The sequence below is a fragment of the Mesoplodon densirostris genome, chromosome 10, assembly GCF_025265405.1.
Source record: "Mesoplodon densirostris isolate mMesDen1 chromosome 10, mMesDen1 primary haplotype, whole genome shotgun sequence".
In the NCBI taxonomy this organism is placed as follows: Eukaryota; Metazoa; Chordata; class Mammalia; order Artiodactyla; family Ziphiidae; genus Mesoplodon; species Mesoplodon densirostris.
In genome coordinates this window covers 93,676,657-93,690,960 of record NC_082670.1, presented here as the reverse complement: position 1 = coordinate 93,690,960, position 14,304 = coordinate 93,676,657, and the positions used below count along the sequence as shown (strand labels likewise).

Genomic DNA, 14,304 nt, shown 5'->3' with positions numbered 1-14,304 from the left:
AACCAGAGGATGCAAGAGCCTTCTTTGCAGGGAAATTGCCCTGAAGAAGGGAAGGAATTCTTTAACAAAGCTGCGTACAAAATTCCACACGGAAAATGAAGGACATTTTCTAAAGAATTCCAAGTCAGTTTACAAAGGTTCAGCATGATTTCTGTCAGGATTGGGGGGTTGGGTGTGAATGCATATATTTGAGAATGTCTCCAGCAGTCTGGCCCAGTTTGGAAATGCATATAGAGACATTCAAATTGCAAGTTAGTTTCAGGCTTCCGTCATGTCCCCTCCAAGAACAGGGACAACTTCCAAGTGCAGTTGAAAGAATGAAAACATGAACTGCCTCCTGATCATGCCCTATTCTTGTCTGTCTGATGTCTGTGATACCCTTGAAAAACCAACCAGTTACTGTACTAGGGAGATAATCCAGGGATAAGACTTACTCAATGCAAACCTTTTATTAAAGGCCTACCACACTTTGTTCTGAGGAATTTTGTTTTCCTTTTTTTAAACTCTAGTTAGATCAGATTTTCAAAAGCACATCAGAAATATTCCTAGTCTTAAATCCAGGGATTTATATAACACAAAGTTGCAAGACCAGTGGGAAATTAATTTCCTTTGAAGTGCATGAGTTTGAAGTCTGCAGCCTGCCACCGTGGCGCAGAATTTATTCAAGCACTGTTGATGACCTCTTAAGGTCCTTCCTACCCCAAGTTATAAACTGACTGCAGGAAGCCAGTGATTGCCTGGGCCATTCTGGCTAAGCTGGAAAGTATCAGGTCAAAGAAAGGTCAACTAGAGACTCATCACGTTGCTCACAAACACCAACCCCCATTGGAGATGGTATCCTGTATATATATGGTGTCTATGATATGTACCCTACCCAAATAGGAGGGAAAATATGGTTCCTTTAAATGTTGACAAGGTATTATACTTTATTAAGCTGAGATATCTTTGAATGGATGCAACGTGATATTATATTTTACCATCAAGTATTTGTTTACCAGTATTCCAAACTTGCTATGGGTCTTCTGCGAAGAACATTTGGCATGCCTATATTTTACTCACACCTTCGTATTTTCTCAGTTATGATTCTCCTACTGCCCACAGAGGTTATGTGTTATTCTTCAGTTCATTGTTTCTCTGAAGTTCCACATTGTTCTGTCTTGGGCATTACATAGAAAAATACAACAAATTTCAGTTGATGACTAAAACTGCAAGACTTCCATCTTCAGTTGTAAGGGAGAATGCAGGACCCCTTTCACTCTACCACATTGTTCTGTAAACCTGAGGTCTGAGAACAGGTTGCTGAACACAAGAACTTTCATTTTTCTTATATCCCTTTGTACAGTTTTCAAGATACAATGTAACAAAAGAAGTGGAGTTGTCATTTTAGCCTGCAAAAGAATTAATAAGTACATGTTCGCTTCTGAAATTCTCCTATATATCCTTTTTTTTTTTTTTTTTTTTTGCGGTACACGGGCCTCTCACTGATGTGTCCTCTCCCGTTGTGGAGCACAGGCTCCGGACGCGCAGGCTCATCGGCCATGGCTCATGGGCCCAGCCGCTCCGCGGCATGTGGGATCTTCCTGGACCAGGGCACGAGCCCGTGTCCCCTGCATCAGCAGGCAGACTCTCAACCAGTGCGCCACCAGGGAAGCCCCTTAATTTACTTTTTTTTTTTTTTTTTGTGGTATGTGGGCCTCTCACTGTTGTGGCCCCTCCCGTTGTGGAGCACAGGCTCCGGACGCACAGGCTCAGCGGCCATGGCTCACGGGCCCATACACTCCACGGCATGTGGGATCTTCCCGGACCGGGGCACGAACCCGCGTCCCCTGCATCAGCAGGCGGACTCTCAACCACTGTGCCACCAGGGAAGCCCTACATATTTTTTAAAACATTGTGACCAGGTATGAGAAGACTACCTAGTTTTTTATATTTATTTGCAAATTTTCTAGCCACTGTATTAGTGTCAGTGAACTCTTGGATGACCCTCATGTGTTCCCAGAAGATACAGTGACAGGAGCCACTTTTGAAATACACCATTGCTCTTGTGTAACTAGGGGTACTGCTTTCTGTTGTTCTGATAGATAATCATTATCATGTTGAAGGAAGTAGCCCTTCATTTCTCATTATTCTTTTGTTTGATCATTTAGATTATTTGGACTTTTGCTGTTATAATGCTATGATTAATATCTTTGAGTGTAAAATTCAGTTCATATTTGGGGTTTTTGTGAAAGATTTTTCTACGTTTGAAGTCTCTTTCAAGAGCACAAGTAGTGAGGCCTGATAATACAATTTCTGTAGTTGGAATATGAAACATTTTTGTCTAATCCATCTTTCTTTCACTTCTTTTCCACTACTTTAAAAATGTCCCTACAGATAAGCAAACTACATTGTTCTATAGTTATGTCAGTACTTGGCAGTAGTGTGCTGAGCATTAAACACACTGTAGAAAAAGGTAGTTTAATTTATTTAGTTTACAGATGAGGAAACTGAGACCTCTATAGATTAATTGATTTGAGCAAAATCACATGGTGTATGTCAGAGCCACACTCAAACTCAGGCTACCTGAAAACTCTAATCCTTCTTTTAACTCCAGCATGCTTTCTCCTGGGTTCTTTTAAGAACATGATGAGTTCTACAAGGAAAATTCTTTTTTAAAAAGCTTTTCTTATAAGGAAACAGACTTCAGTTTCAGTTGGGAGGAAAAAGTGAAGTTGTAGTCAAAGAGAGACAGGCATGGAAATGATTTATCATATTCAAGGCCCCCCCAGTTAGAGAATCCAGAATAATGGACCTTGAGAAGACTTAGCCATCCTCCTTTTCTTTTTTTTGTCCAATGTGTACAACATCCCTAGCTTATTGGAAAGGCTTAGTAAATAATTAATGAATTGACAAATGTTTGTGAGTTCACTTTTACCACGTTCAATTAAGAAAAAATTCCTGATCCCTTGCTGTCTTTTCTAAAATAGAATGGACTCCTTATAGAGATGAATTTAGCCTAAAAGTTTAGGTAATTGTTTATTTTGTATATAATTATTTTGTGCCTGTTGTGCTGGGGGAAGGGGTCCAATCAAAAAGATAAATCAGAAATAGTTTGTGACGTGTAAGTAGGAGGCTTAGACATTGCTCTAATAAGGAAAGAGAGAATGGTGAACCGATTAAGAGCCAAATGAATGAAAGTATCAGGAGCTCAGAACAGGGAAGACTTCAAGGAGGAAGCAGCTTGTGAAAGATTGTTTTACCTGATAAAGAGGAGGAGTTTCCTGGTCAGAGTAGCCTCGCAGAATCAGAGCATGGAGTATCAATAAATCTAGACAAGGAGAGAAAAGAGAACCAGAGGAGAATTAATTGAACTCCCTGGGTTAATGAGTTTAATGGCAAACGAGAAAGAGGTCGGAATATTTCTGAAAGCCCAGAAACTTCCGTGTGGTTTCATGGTCACCTTGAACAGGCTCCTATTTCCTGTAGCATTTTTCTGAGTGCATATTCTTGCAAACAAAAATCTGAAATTATAAAGTATTGAACACCCACCGCTTTGCGGTATGGGGGCTGGGAGGGATGTGGCAGAGGGCACTCAAACACCAGGTTAAGCAGCTTGGATTAGACCATTACGCTCTTTCTGGCTGTATTGCCTTCCTTTCTACTGAGGAACTAGAATTTCTGAACTGATCAGTTGACATCACAAAGTTTGTGGGTGGAGTCACATTTCTGGTTTTAGCCCTGATTCAGCCACCTAGCACCTTGTGACTTTGCATGAGGGATCATGCGACCTCCTGACTCCTTAGGCTGGGAGACTGCATGTGAGGTGAGCCGTGTTCTTCTCTTCCCTTCATCTTCTCTCAGCAATTACACTCAACAAAATTTGGCACATTTTTGCAATTCCCCAATTCTGGTGGAAAGTGCCCGTGTCCGCACCTGAGGAGTCTCCTCCCTGATTTCCCAATTCCACTATAACCTCTCTGTACAGTCCTGGTCCACACAATAGCCAGTTATGGCTTTAAAATGTAAATTCAGTCACCTAGCTCCTTTGCTTAAAGCACTTCGGCAACTGCTTATCACAGGTAAAATGTCAAATTCAGATCCCTTGTCCTGCTCACACAGGAACATCTGGTATCAGCCCAGGGCAGGACACTCTCTCATTCCACTCTCCAACCTCTCCTCCTGCCCAGACCTGCTATCCCCTTACTCCTCAGAAACCCCAGCATTTAGGGCAGTTACACTGTTGTTCTTTCTGCCTTGAATATTCATCCCCCAGATCCTTCCTTGGCTGACTTCCTTTCTGTTGAGGGCTCAATTGATATGGCCTGTTTCCTAACCATCAAAAGCAGCTCCTCCAGTCACTGTCATATCACCCAGATTCATTTTCTTCGTAGCATGTATCATTTTCTCCCAATTTATTGCTCTTTTATTTTGTATATTTTTTAAAATGTTGCCCCTTTGCCAATGCGGTTAGAATCTACCTCCAAGTGAGTTAGGACTTGGCTAAATGTTTTAGCCCTGTATCCTCAGAGCCAAGAATAATGCTTAGTGTATAGCATACACTCAATAAACAGGTGCCCAGTACCTGCTGGAGCATGTAAAATGTTCTTTACTGCTTACTTATTCAAAGTAATGTGCTCTAGGAAGTTTCTGTCACAAAGATTAATCAGGTATTGTTTGTGAGAGAGAAGAAGGAAAAAAAAGCATGATGCTAACTAAATAAGACAAGGTAGGAAGTGGTGAGTTCCAAAGATTTAGAATTTTATGATCTTAGATGAGGCTTCATTTGGTGGGGCTGTCATTTAAAAAAAGCCATCATTAATGACCCACCCAGCTAGATTATTAGAAACCTCATGTATTCTTGACATAATTCCATATCCATGCCTTAAGCAGTGCTTCTGTATTTTTTTCCCCCCTGAAAAGAGGAGAGAAAAAACACAGACCTTAGGGGTTCGGGGACATAGCCATGGGAAAACAACCATAAACCCAAGAATCCTTTGAAGTCTCAGATCTTACTTTGAAGATTCTTGCAGTTTTTGCTTCCTACCCTATAATATATCCTAAAATGGTTGCCCGTGGAAGAGGTGCGGTGTGCGCCCCAGGGCCTCACATATCCCCAGAAGCCAAGCTTCTGCTCCTGGGGACCATACCCTTCAGTCTAAGAAACATAAAAGACCTTGTATCTTTTGCAAAGTTTATTCTTAGGAGAAGATGGGCTTCATTCATAAGAGTTTTCCCAACCAAAGCCTGTTGCTTAAAAGTAGATATAAAATGCTGGTATAAAAGCTTAACTCTTGAAGAAAGATGAGGGTGGTTAGAAGAATGGGCTATTCTGGAAAAATGACTCACTGAGTAGCAGAGATGTAGGGTGTGTGGAGGTGACAAGATGAGGGAGATGAGAGGCTTGGGGAGCATTCATCACAGTGTCTTCAACTCCGTCCCTGTGGCTCCCTGGAGCATCTCTTGGCATCAGTTTATTATCTTATGTTAATTAATGCTTATGCTATAAGAGCTAAATTAAGTTCCTCAGACTCAATATCCTAAGAGAAAGAAGTGTGTCATACATTTTAGAATGGTTCTTACAAATACTTACAAATGGTTCTTACAAAATTTTTAATGTTTAATTAGGCCCCTAAATCAGCTTGTGTCAGATAACTGGGGCCGGCGGGGGTGGTGGGGAGAGGAGAATGAATGAGAATATGAATAAAGCATTCAAATTCAACTAGATGGATTAAAGATCTGTGGCCTACAGGTGAGTTGGTAAAAAAATGTTTCTGTAAATACTGGTTTCCTATATTCTCTTTTTGATCTTGAGCACAAGATTTATGAAAACTAATTTGGTTACAGTAAGGACAGTTAGGATCTCTTTTAGTATAAGCAGTTAAAAAGTTGTGGTTAAAGAAGAACTCATCTTGTATAGTGATAGAGCTTCAAGAGTTAATTAAATTGGATCTTTGTAAGCAGTGGAACCAAAATGCATGAGCCTTTTTTTGATATTTTCATTAATAACTGAGTTGGTCTCTTAGTAGACAGGCACATATAACCTGTCAGTTAAGGTGCATTTTTCTATTAAAAGGTCACAAGTTTATCCCTCTTGAGTTTTTCTTCTCTCATCGTCTTACATGAGCATTAATATATCTTTAATAGAAGTAGACAAAATTCTGAATGTCTTCTTATTTGGAAATTCAAGATACAAGGAATCCTTCTTTGCTCTGATCTCATAACTGGTACTAAACACTGGTCCACAAATTTATGGAAACAAATATAGTAAAGTTCCCCTCGGTATGCAAATCAGTTCATAATATGTCATAGTTATTGCTGGATTCTTATAACCTATAAATGGTTCCCAAGAAATTAAATTTTCATATATACCTATGTAACCCAAGGTAATCACTAGTACTCATTTACAAAGGTGAGTACCCAGGGCTTTTATCTTGTCCTTTGTAAGGTCACCTAGTATAGCATGCATGGTAATCTTAATCTTTAAATAGTCCTCTAATTCTTTAAGAGTAAACAGCTAGAAAGGGGCACATTGTGTTGCCATGATTGCAGAGAATTGTTGATCACAACTACACTTTTAAACCTGAAATGGCATGGTGATTTTCACAATGGCCTGCAATCGCAAGTTCACATAAAGCTTTCCGAAATAAGTCTTTCTCAGATAAAAAATTTTCCACACTGGAGCTCTACAAAGGGTGATTATTTTGCAGGCTAAAGAAAATGTGTTAATTACTCGAATTGGATTCTAATTGAAAGATATAGGACTTCTATCGTGACCCCACCTGGGATGGTGCCCTGTTTGAGAAAGCAATTTCACAGCATCTCTGAACTTCAGTGTTCCCATCTGTTAAATGGAGATGATTATGAACACCTCATGTTTGAAGATAAACAAATGGGAAAGTTAAAAGAAAAAAGTTATGGGATCTTTGAAGGAGAAAAGAAGAGCCTTATGTTAATTTGGAGACTCTGTGTAAAATTTACTGACAAATTTTAATTAGACACATCATTCAGAAATTTATTTTTAACCTTTTAAGACCCAGTTATAAGTCTCTGTCCAGAGCAGTTTAACTTTTTCATTTGTGTTATACAGCCAGGCATAAGCAGACTGGTCATGAGTTTTTGATGCTCCTCCAGTATCACTTGTTCATTTAATTCAGCAAGCATTTATCTTACTCTACGCTGGGCTCAAAGGATATAAAAGTAAAGGAGACATCACTGTTGCATTGATGCTGCTCCTACAGTCTAGAAATGGAGAAGCAGGTAATAAAGAGACTTATAAGCCACATGCTAAGCAGTGAATGGAGGCTTTTACAAATTGTTCTGGGAGTAGACAGGTGGAACCCACAGGTTAGCAAGGGACTGATGTTTCACCTTTACCTAACATTCTGTAACACCTCTCTTACTGTATGACTTTTCATCATCAAAACACACTATACCAATAGTAACCTATTTAAGAGTAAAATTAGACACATCACAGCAGTTGAGCTAGGTCAGTTTTTAAAGTGTAGACAGAAGCAGTAGGAAAAAGAAGTAATGTTTTTTGAATACCTGCATGCTAAATACTTTTCTATTCATTTTCATATTTTATTCCTGACAAAAACCCTGTGAAGTAAGAAGTATTCCATTTTTCAGATAAAGGAAACCCAGGCTCAAAGCAGTAAAATAAGTTGCCCAAGATTGACATGGTAATAGCCAGCATGGGATGGCCTAGATTGGTTTTTGTTTGGTTTTTTTCTTAATAAATCAAGCACTTATATAACCTTTACTAAATACGAGACACTATCATAAATATTTAATAAATCTGTACTTATTGAGAGTCAGACTCAAGTATGTCTTGCTCTAATTTCAGGGTCTTCCTAATTTCCATGTGTACGTGCGTGCATGCGCGCACGTGTGTGTGTGTGTAAAATTATAGCAGGCAATGATGAATGCTTAACATACTGATGATTACAGAAGAGCTGAATCAAGTCAATCTTGGTTTTGTTCTCCAAAACATGTGCCTTTCCCTCAGTTGCTGATTGGGTACAGCAGTTCAAGTGCATGAGTTCATACATCTGCTGACCTCTTACACCGTCCCACACTCTGGGGCCACAGAGGTGAGGACAGTGTTCCTGCTGTGAGATGGTTAGAGTCCAGTAGGAGAAACAGAAAAGGACATAAACAGTTTGCAGGGAAGCAACAAACATTATAGGCCCGTGTGAGCAAGTGTTATCTAATCTAACCTTCCCAGGCTACTCAGTTAATTACAGTTGTTTTGATCATTATATCAATTTATATTATTTGCATTTTTATCTTATAACTTTGTTAACATATATATCATTTTCATTGCATGTTAAACATTTTCCATGTATTTGTTTATTTGAAAGAACGAGAGTTCTGTGTTTACAGACTCTTTCTGTGAGTTCAGAGCACTTCCATGCATATCAAATTACTGATCATCACAGCAGTGTAACAAGGAGTGATTAAATTCATATCTTCTTTTAAAATTAGAAGCCACAAATAAAGATTAGAGAGGAATCAAAGGTTTTCTTAATTGTGATGGTTATTTTAACATTTATTGCAAAAGCTTAAAAATTAGTTTCACCCTAGCTGTGTTATTCCACACCGTCTTTTCAAATCAAATGACTAAAAAGAGAGACTAACTTCCCTATTAACATTTGAAAAATTTTATTTATCTCAAGGTAAACATAAATATACTTTCCTCTGTGTTTACTGTTCTTTGCTTCTTTTTGTTTTACCATGCTCATCATCAACTTCATAATGACTTCTTACTGTTGACCGAACAGACAAATTGAGGTTGGGTGTCACGTGTCCCAATGTCACGTGTCACTCAATTAACAGATCCTTTGTCATTTTGCTCTATACCAGATTAAAATAATAAGTCTTCTGTTTCTATTTTCCAAGAGCCTTAAAGTATGTTGCTTCTGAATCACATTATTTTTCTATCACAATATGCTTAGTTAACATCTGAAAAGTTGATATATTTTATTAAGACTATATAATGTTCCCACTAATCAGTTGCAGGCTTGTTTTGGTTTTTTTTTTTCTTTGTATTTTATAGTTATTCACTTACTACCCTTTGAGTTTTTACTTAAAAAATGAGAACAGTTTGTCCTTAAATTTAAATCTCAAAATCCCTTACCTTGTGTAGACTCATTTTAATAGTAATTTGAGATGAACATCTCCACAGACTGGTCTAATGAAATAAGTGTATTAATTTTTTTTTTTTAGCTTTTCCCATGAGGAGTAAGCAGTTTTCTGAGCTCTCTCAGTGATGTGTCTTATTCTGCTACACAAATTCTCCTCTACCTGATATGTAATCTTTTACATCTTTGCTATTGAGATTTTGATAGAATGTACTTTTATGGTGTTCTAAGTGCTTTGAATCACAATTGTTGATCTGCTTTTATTACTGTCAAACTTTCAGAGGCACATCAGCTACAGTTGTGCTTGCCGTTCTTCATTTATTGATGACAGGTAAAAGGTCAGGTTCAGCACTAAAAATTCTGCAAATGGAACAGGAAAACTCTGCACTGTCTGGCAGATTTTGAATCACAGGCTACTTCTGGCCCTTTCTCCGTCTCAGACCTCACCTGCCTCCCTTGCCCCCTTTCCCACTGTATTCCAGCCACAGTGGTGGTCTTCCCTGTTCCTTCTACACAGCAGCCTCAGTCCCGCCTGAGAGCCATTGTCTAGGATGTTCCCTCTACCTTCTCCTCCCTGTTAATCACATCTCAGCTTAAGTGTTACCTCCTTAATAATACTATTCATGCAAATCATCAAGAAAGGGACAGCTACACACTTTGAAAAATGCGCCCCAGGGAAGGAACGATGAATTTAAGAGGAGGAAATTCAGAAGTTTTAGAGTTGTGTGAAAAGATTTTCTAAATTCTGAGATGTCAGAGCATGTCAATTTAAAAAACAGTCAGATGTGAACTGCTGGTGGGAGTACAGAGTGGTGTGCGTTCTGTAAAGAAGTCAGGCATTGGTCAAATTATTCTTCCTGTAGATTCAGAGAGCAGCTTTCTGCTTCTACTCAGGAACTGAAAAAAATCATATAGCTCAGTAAGCATTCATGTTTGAGGATGCTCCTTTCAGTATTCTTTAGATGTCTGGAATGTTGGAAGCAACCTTGGACCCATTACTGGGTTAGAGGATAAGTAGACATGTGTTTGATGCCCATCACGGAGTATGTACAGAGGTTAGAAAGCACAGGTAAAAGGTGCAGTAGAGATAGGTGTTAAAATAGTGCCTGGTGAAAAAAAAAAAAAGAGAGTTAGGTATATAACACAGTATCATTTATGAAAAACTGAAGTACATAAACCAAATCTGAGCATGTTCTGGACTTTGATCTTGGTGATAGTTGCACAGGTATATACAAATATAAAAACTCACCCTGTTGTGCACTTAAAATGGTGCACTCTGTGGATGAATGCTAAATCTCAATTCAAAAGTTAAGGAGTTAAACCCTGTTGCTGAGCACCCTGTCCAAAGGAATTCTCTCTCTTGCACCTCCTGATAGTTTGCTCATAGCCGCTCTCATCAAATGATATGATTCTGATATAAATTTTTGTGTTTGTTAATTAATAGAGTATCTTCCACTACTAAAATATAGGCTCCCTGACAACAGAGAATTCCTCTAACTTGTTAGTTACTATACACTCACACATATACTGGCACTGGATTCTCTCTGTCTTGATCGGCTATGCAATATCCTGTCTACCTGATACCTAGTCTTTTGGTTTTTGTTGTTGAGGTTTATGTAGAATGCACTTTTATGATGTTCTGAGGATTTAATGACTCCTGAATAAATGTTTCTTGGGTGAATGAAGGAAAGAAGGAAGGAGAGAGGGAGCATGGGAGGGATGGAGGGTAGGAGGGAAGCAGAAAGGGGAAAAAAGGAGGAAAATAAGGAAGGAAGGAAAGAAAGGATGAGGAGGGAGGAGGTGTCAGTAGAACAAGGAGAGCCATGGGCCTTCTCCCCTTGCCTTGTCACCTCTAATTCTCTCCACCGGTAACCCTCCTTGGCCCAAGCACGGCCCTCTCCATTAGAGTAATGCTTTTTAATTAATCCCCCTGAATTAAATACTCTACATTCCTAGACCCTGGTTTAGACTCTGTCCTTTTTTTCTCCCCCTCTCCTTCCTCACTTCCCCCTCCCTCTTACTTCCTCTTTGTCCCTTTTTCCATTCCTTCTCATCCCCTCTTTGTCATTCCACGGCTGATCTCTACATGAATAAAGTCACATAACAATTCTCATCGAAATTAGAGGGCACTATCTTTCTCACTAATCTAGTAGGAGAGTGCAAAATAATAATACAAGGAATAAACTATACTAATAGCTAACATTTATTGAGCATTTAATTTGAGCCACTGAGGTATATTAAGTTATTTAATCTTCACAACAGCCTCATAAAGGTCAGGGTATTATTTTCTCCATTTCACAGATAAGGACATGGAAGCTCAGAGATAGTAAGTAAGGTGACCTTGCTCAGGGTCATGTAGTTGATGGGCAGCGGAGTCAGAGTTGATCCTCTTGAACACTACTTAATACTGCCTCCCAACCCAGGAAACAGATATTTACTGTTTACAGAATGTCCACATCTTAGCAATTTTATGTCTATGATAATGATATGCCTTCATATGTTCTTTAATCTGAACCCATATCATTTTAAGGAGGAAACGTAGTTAGGCAAGGATAGATTATTCATGTGGAGCCTGTTTCCATTAAACAGGGCTGCTAACTTCAGCGTGAATCCCAAGATGATCATAATGTTTTATTGGGCTGCCAAACCCAAAGTTATTAAAACACCTTCATTCATATCACAGGCTGTTACGTGTTTAATTCCTCTGGTAAGACCCATCTCCCGTAATTCATGACCACGAATGGGCTCTTATTATACTTTGATAAATAGAGTCGTGGCAGAGAAACTAATAAATGTGAAAGGGAATACTTTCAGAGCGCACAATGCCTTTATAATCCTACCTTTTTGCCTAAATTAACGTTTGTAACATAACTCTGATGGCTCAGTTATGTTTACCCATTTGTCTGAACACTACTAAATCTGACTTTTATTGTTATCCCATTACCACCTTTATAATGGTGTAATTTGTGTCAGGAAAGCATCTGTAAGGGTTAAGTAGGGATCTGAAGAACAGGTGAGTGGGTGGAGACTGTGCCCTAGGGGAGGCGTCAGGCTGGCCCAGGTTGCCTGGCAGGCTGAGGTTGGTCTGTTCATGACAATGATGACAATGACCTTGTGCAATTCTCGAAGGAAGGACTCCTTTCCTTCTGTGACTTCTGCTTTGTTTCTGGTGCCTAATTTTTAGAGTGGGCTGTGGAGCTCCCAAATGGGTTGAGTCTATTTCTTGAATTTTTTTTTTTTTTTTTCACAATGCAGCTCAAAGCATTCTGGGGCCTCATGGAAGAAAGAACATTGACATAGAAAACTGTGGAATCAGAACCAATTGTTCTGTCATGAAATAGCCTTTTCTCCAAAAAAAAGCAGACTCTCAGCAGAGAGAGAAAGTATAAAATGGCGTGCTGTTAGGGCTGTTTAACGTTTTTCTTCTATTTAGTCAAACCCTTTAACAAAAGCTGGCATTCTGGGTCTCTGTCCCACCCAGGTCAAATACTGAGGGATCTGGGAATCCAGCTCTATTACAGCTCTAAGTCAACGGTCAGAGTAATGCTCCTTAATGACATCAGCTTGGTTAATAAATGACAATTTTGTTCTTAGTACTTCACAAAGTACTTTTTGAAGATCATTGCATATAATTCCTGGTACCATTTAGCTACAGTGAGAGGGGAGACATGTGAATAGGGGATCAGTTTAAAAGAAGAGATCTGAAGAAAGGTAAGGGGGTGTATGTTGATTCCTACAAGTTGTTATCATGCTTGTTCCCCGGAATCTTAATTACATCTTCCAGGAGCGCCTTATTTATTTCAGAGAATAATAAGGCTTCCTTCCAAGTCGTTAGGCTCGGAATCTAAATTTTAGGGCTTCAATTTCTCTCTTTTATCTTTGGCATATAGAACAGAGCTTGGATTAAAGAGGAAAAAGGGATAATGGTGGCAAGTCTGAGTTAGTGGGTGCAAAGCTGCTTAGATTTTAAGAGCAGGGACTTGGGGACCAGGCTCGGTTCAACTTTGCTTTCCTCCCTTACTATGTATGAGATCTCACTTAACCTTTATGGGCCTCAGTACTCTCATCAGTAAAATGAGATTAAAATTTCTAAGAGATACTCTTCTTATGTATGTACTACTTCTCAGAGCATAGCATAAAGCACAAAAATAAAGTCATGGCCCTTATGTGAGTTATTTTTTTTTATCATGTTTGTAAGAAGTGGTTTTTATATAGACTATAAGAGTCAGAAATACTCGTCCCATGAGAAAGGGGGATACCTGTTTCCTCTCATGTAACTAGTAAACTCTTCCTTTATTGAGCAGCGTGTTAACTTCCCATATTAATCCAGCCTGTTAATTCAGTGACAATATCAGGGTAATTTAATTTAATTTAGTCTTTCTGCAAATGTTAAAGCTAATGTAATTCCATAAGTTTATCTGTAAATTATCTACTTTAACATACAATAGTTGAGAGATAAGGGTCAATAGTTTTAATAGTTAAAATTACATTTTAGATGCCTTAATTTCTTCTGCCAATAACTTGCATACAAAGTCAGTTGAAGCTTCACATTAACAGGCCGAATCCAAACTGAAAAATTAATCAGTTGTTTGGGATAACTGCCAAGAGTATGTATATTGATCTCTAATATAGAAAACAGGGAATTACCTTCAATAATCAAATTAAAACTTGGTAACTAACCTAAGAGATGAAAAAAGGAGCGTCTGATGGACTAGCCATCCTTTTCTGTGAAGTAAGTGTCAATAAAGGATAAATCCTTATAAAATCTGATTTCCGATTTTTTTTTTTTTTTTTTTTTTTTTTTTTGCGGTACGTGGGCCTCTCACCGCCGCGGCGCCTCCTGCCGCGGAGCACAGGCCCCACCGTGCAGGCCCAATGGCCAAGGGCCATGGGCCCAGCCGCTCCGCGGCATGCAGGATCCTCCCAGACCGGGGCACGAACCCGTGCCTCCTGCATCAGCAGGCGGATCCCCAACCACTGCGCCACCAGGGAAGCCCTGATTTCCCTGATTTTATCCAGGACTTTCTGCCACGTGGCCTACAAGAGTGTTTTCTTTGTTGAAATTGTAAAGGCCAGTCGTTTTCTCTTGCCTGTGTGCCTGTAGGCAATTTTGTGAGATGTCCTGTGAAGAAATATGGGTAACCTATATTGTGTACCCAAAGACTATTTTAGCTGCCCCTTA

General features: G+C 39.2%; 1 protein-coding gene across 1 annotated transcript in view; it reads left to right on the top strand.

The window, feature by feature from the left end:
* The window catches only part of CNTN3 (contactin 3), a 244,471-nt gene that overhangs the window by 105,432 nt on the left and 124,735 nt on the right, over nt 1–14,304 (top strand). The window lies entirely within an intron of this gene.